We start from the raw sequence: 5,469 nt of genomic DNA on the forward strand, positions 1-5,469 counted from the left end.
TATCGCTGAAGTTCCTCGGAAATAATTTCTACCGGAAATTATCAAACAAGCAGATACGCAACAATATATACAGGAGCATATGTAAAATATATTCTTTAAATGTTACGTGATACAATAGCGTTCGTTGTGATAATTCATGAAATTATTATAGAATATTAGACCACATAAACAGGTGTAACTGTACAAGAACTACATAATTTGTTATGAGTGTAATAGGCTTCTCAAAGGTATAAGGAAAATAATGTATTACGCGATTTATTGACGTTTTTGTAAAAGTTCTAAAATACAGCTTTGAAAAGCGAATTTAATATAATTTACAATTGACACCAGGTGATAAAAGTTAGAAGTACAGTTGCTGCTGACTAATCTGAAGAGGTGGTTACGATATGTAAGGAAATGAACTGTGACTGAAATAAAAAAATTTGACGTACGCTAATACTAAGTAAGAGTTTTCGAAGATTAAAGTTAATGCTGTACAAATGTATTTATAGAAGCCCTAATTTTTACTTTCCAATGAAATACATCTTATTATTGGTCAAGAACTGAAGAAGCGGCATATTTGTGGGTAGTAAATAGCCTTTCGTTGTTATTCAACTCATTCAGTTATTGTGATAACATTAACAAACGCATCGAAAAGTTCAATTACGTCAAACTAAAATAAGCAACACTTATTGCAACTTCAGTTTTATGCCTTAAAACTAGAAGTTAAAATTTTAGTTAAGCCTACTTATCTAGTCAGTAGTATTGTACTACTACTACTAGTACTTGTACTAGCCAAGTATTACAAAGTACAGTTTGATAAATTGTTAGTGTCAGTTACTGAGTTAGACTGAGAAGTAAAAGAAGTTAGAACTTAAGTTAGCTACTTAGAGGCAAAAAGAGACCATCTTACTTTACTAGTTTTACTCATACTCTTAGTCTTACTTTGTCAAATTATTTGTCAAGGAGTTGAATTTGGAGCATATTGGCACAAGGTTTTCAGCACTGAATACATATTTACCTAGTATTATTGAAGTCTGTATGCTGGCTGGGAGTGAAGACGAAAATTATTAACGTTTTGGTAAGACTTTATAATCTTATTGACATTTTGAAAATGACATTGAGATTGGTTATTCACTAATGTTTCTCCTATTTCCGTAGCATTTTCAGTTACTAATCTTCTAGTTTGGATGTTTTTATAGTCTGAACAGTACAATTTTTGATGAGTGTGAGGTGTTGCCATTAATACACATGCACACGTGTGTGTGTGTGTGTATGCACCTAATTATTGGCCTGGTAGCATTTTTGTAATTGATTTTATCAGCTCAGCAATTTTGCTGACAGTATAACTATATAAGAATTTTTAGAATGCCATTTTATGTTGTTTTCAAAGTATGTATGCAACAATAAAAATATTTAAGTTTAGCACATGTACAGTGTGAAACTTGATATAATTGTTGTAAATAAATGCTATATGCATACATGTACAATAAAATTACATTATTTAACTCTCAAGTTATTGGCTTGTTTTATACTATTTGCTACCGATGAGGTCCACGTGTTGTGTCATATTGAGTAATTTTGTTTTCCCTGTTATAACACCTTTCATAAAGAACTGACCAAGGTAATTGAGTTAAACCACTCAATTTCTTTGTAAAGTATATAAGAGGGTTAATAGTAATTATTGAGAAATTGCATTATAAGATGTATTTGTGCTCAAATATTTTGCATGACTTGCTGCATGGTAGTTATGCCACTGTCCCAATCAGTAATTCTATGGCGAACTATATGATTCTGTTATCACAGTTTTAAGTTACATGTTAAAATGGAAGACCCTGACCAACAAATAATCATTTTGAATTTTTTCTAAAATGTTTTGATATTCTTTTAAAAAAGGCTACTGTTGTGAAAAAATAAAATATTTTCTATAAAAAGCAGTTATATTTCAACTCTTAAAGATGTAAGGATAATTAACCCTTTCATTCATCAAATAAGGAAAATGGCTGAAAAAAATGTGTAGTAGTTTTAAACACATGATAAACAAATTTTATTGAAAACTTGGTTTATTTTTTCTGTCAGTTTTTATGGGAGTGGGAGTGGTGGCATCCTAATTTGAGGTCATTGTGCAACAAAAATGGCATACATATGTTGAACACTTAATTTAGTAACATTGAATCATGCCAAGACAAATGTGATTGATTTACAATGTGTGTGGTAATCCTGTACACTGTACTCGGAATGTAACTCCTGTTAGGATCATCATTAACAGAGGTTACACACATGTATACAAAGTAATTTTAGTAGCAGTGAAAGACTGCAGCCAATGAGAAACATGGTTGAACTCAGAACATGTGTGGGACTCCTATTTTATAGTTATAATTTTAGTACATGTGGAATACTTGAAAACAAAAAGGGTAAAGTGGGACTTCAGACCTGACACATAGGTACTGAGTCTTTTGTTTGCATTGACTATCCTTGCAGCTTAAAACTTATTTTCCCACAGTTTTCTTGAGGAAGTGATTCTATTTGTGAAAATGCTTATAAGCTAGAACACTGTTAAGGTCTCCTCTCCACTAGTGGCGAATACTGATTATGGCTGTCATTTCTTTCAAGCAGTCCAGTGGCAACATGGCTCTTAAATTCCAACAAACAGGATTCCCTACTGCTTTGTTGATGAAATGGTCAGATGTTCTCATATAACATTGTTTGCTTATGTCACCATCATTACCAATTGTGCTCTTATTAACAAAGCATTCTTCAGAGTTGGCTTAGAGTGTTTTTTTGTTCAATGCCTTCCTTTCCTTAGATTACAAAAATCTGGTTGAATCTCAGGTGATCCCAAAGTATCATCTGCATCTGTAATTTGTTATGAAACACATCTGTATTTGACAGAAGTGCAGGAAACAAATTGCTGGCAGTGCATGCTGCCTAGTGCTGTTATACGTGCTGAAATGATCAGTGAGGCAATAAAACTGTATTCTACTTATTCATCAATATAATTAACAGGGAATAAAATCCACAATGAAAATATGAACAATTTACATGATATTTTCAGTAAACTTTAAAAGAAAATGTGTTGTGTCCAGATCTTGTATGAAGAGCTACAAACAAACCAGGGAAGTATTAGGAGAGATGGCTCTGTCATCTAGTGGCAGAAAGCTTTACTATATCCTACCATCATATGAGATTGTCTTCTACATGTACATGTATAAAGTCTAGAAGAGATTTATTGTTCCCCATATGACTTGTTTGCATGTAAGGTTTAAATCAGTTGTTTTTTCTAGGTTTCAGTGGTTCTTAAAACATTATTTCCAAAACACACTTACCTCCACTGACACTATAGCTATTTCTTTATCTCCAGGGTTTCCACTCTTTGCCCATCTAAGCATTGGAAATGCTTGCTCCAGTCTCTTATACCCCACTCAAATGCCCTTGACAAATTCTAATTTGAAAAATTCACCACCAACTTCAATGCCTCCTCTATCCAGGTACTGTATATAAGCACCTCATTCAGATAATGTAATCACTTTTTCTCAACAAAGCATTTGCCACAGGAGTGTTGTGATTATTTGCAATCTATGTTACGACTTTGAATGCGGCTGGCATTACTATGGTTATATCTTCGTTTATATTTATAAATTACTTTAACAAAAACAACAACAAATAACGAACCAGCAGGTATAAATTCCTGTATTAATGTTTCTACTACAGAGACTACAGTCTCTGCTATCTGGTGTTTGTCAATGACCAGTGGAGGGGTCACTCTCAGTCAAAGCTGTCCATGATATGATCTGTTGTGAGATGGAGACATATATGCAGACCGATGATGTCTCTCTGGAGGGTTCTGTAAGCAGCTTTCATGAATGATCTGGGACCAGCTGGAGAGGATTTAGACTTGTTTTTCCAGCTCCTTCTTTTACTAGGTTGGCCTCAACAGAAGCTCATCTTGATCAGCACTTCCAACCCTCTTTTCTTCAGTTGGTTACTCAGATTTGTAAGGTTTTGGGGGTCTCTACTATTGCATTTGACTCTACTCCTTCCTTGTTGGCAGAAAGGATGGCCAGTAACTACTTGGTTTTCCTCCTCCACCTAATATTGCTGTTCATGCTGGGAGGATTTGCCACTCAGTTACATGATGGGACAGCTATGCCTTGTCCCCCATAATTACTGGAACAGCATGCATTGGCTTATCATCGCTAGGAGATGGTATATTTAGATTCTCAATGGATGGACCCTCTTTTGACCTGTGGGGGGCTAGTTTGGAACCTGTGATCACTTTAAACACATTACAGTTTTCTCGGATTTGTCATATTCTCAAAACTGTTCTGTATGTGGCTCATACTTACTCATATGAAGGTAGTAAGAATTGATTGTTCATTCATTGGAATTCTTCAATTTCCCATGATTTATCTCCAATTTACCTTAACGAGGTGGTTTCATAAATTGATTCACATGGCCTCTAATGGATTATCGTTACAGGAGAAGAATCTTTAGCATGTCACATCTCACCAGATTCATCATATCTGTATGTCATTAGCTGCCCAGTTGAATTGCCCTCTGGAGGACATTGTGCGGGCTGGTATGTGGACTACTACTAATACTTTCCTATCTCATTACTTACATGATCTGGCAGTTTCCTCTTCTGAGGGATTTTGACTACCCCCTGTAGGTATTTTGACCACATCTGTTAGATTTTATCCAGAGGTGACTATTTTCCTCAATCATCTGCTCTTTTATTTCCAGGGTCTCTCTATTTTCCCTGGATCCCACTCTGTAGCAAGTGTTGCCCTGGCAGTTATGCTTTCCATACTAGCAACCACTTTCACTATAATTACTATAGGTTGCAACAGGCTCTATTGAAATCAGGTGCTCCATAAGACCATATAGGTACCTACCAGATGGTATTACCTATTATTATGGACCGCCACTCCTGAACTGTCATAAGTAAAGCTAAAGGGGATCCTGCTCGTCCCTGCCGATCTTCAAATTTAATAAATCTGGGTTGATTTCTATTTAAAAATGTAGGGAACTTGGTTCACCTATTGCACAGTTTCCAGAGCACTATTCCTCAGGACTGCCCAATGTGTATTACCCCCCCTCCCCCAGACTTTACTAGTGGAGCTCGGGAGTCTTTACCACCCCCAGTTTCCAGTTGTTGGGGTGGCAGACAGATGCTTTTCCTCCTGAGTGTTTGTGTTACTCCATTCTCAGAGAAGAGGGTAAAGTTGGAAACTCTCCTGCTCGGGTTCCTGGATGTTTTTCCCAGATGTCAGTAGGAGTGGCACCAACCTTTGCTGGAGTCTGCTTGTAATCCTGGTTCAGATTTGGCACAAAGTTATTTCATTGGGAGGGGGGGGGGATGCATGGCCCTTCTCTTTGATTAATGTCAGTTCAGATTTGGCACAAAGTTATTTCATTGGGAGGGGGGGGGGATGCATGGCCCTTCTCTTTGATTAATGTCAGTTCAGATTTGGCACAAAGTTATTTCAT

The 5,469-nt window shown here is 36.1% G+C and overlaps 1 protein-coding gene across 3 annotated transcripts in view; it reads left to right on the forward strand.

The window, feature by feature from the left end:
* Nucleotides 1-355: 355 nt before the first annotated feature.
* LOC106458293 (ras-related protein Rab-21-like) overlaps nt 356-5,469 on the forward strand; it is a 41,065-nt gene continuing 35,951 nt past the window's right edge. The window contains exon 1 of one of the 3 annotated variants that reach the window (XM_013917789.2): nt 356-442. The gene's annotated coding sequence lies outside the window, so the exon portion shown is untranslated. Of the gene's footprint in view, nt 1,061-5,469 lie in introns of all 3 variants that reach the window. The other 2 variants (XM_013917788.2, XM_022384461.1) reach the window with 2 other exon arrangements.

Source organism: Limulus polyphemus, unplaced genomic scaffold (assembly GCF_000517525.1).
Source record: "Limulus polyphemus unplaced genomic scaffold, Limulus_polyphemus-2.1.2 Scaffold440, whole genome shotgun sequence".
Taxonomy (NCBI): domain Eukaryota; kingdom Metazoa; phylum Arthropoda; class Merostomata; order Xiphosura; family Limulidae; genus Limulus; species Limulus polyphemus.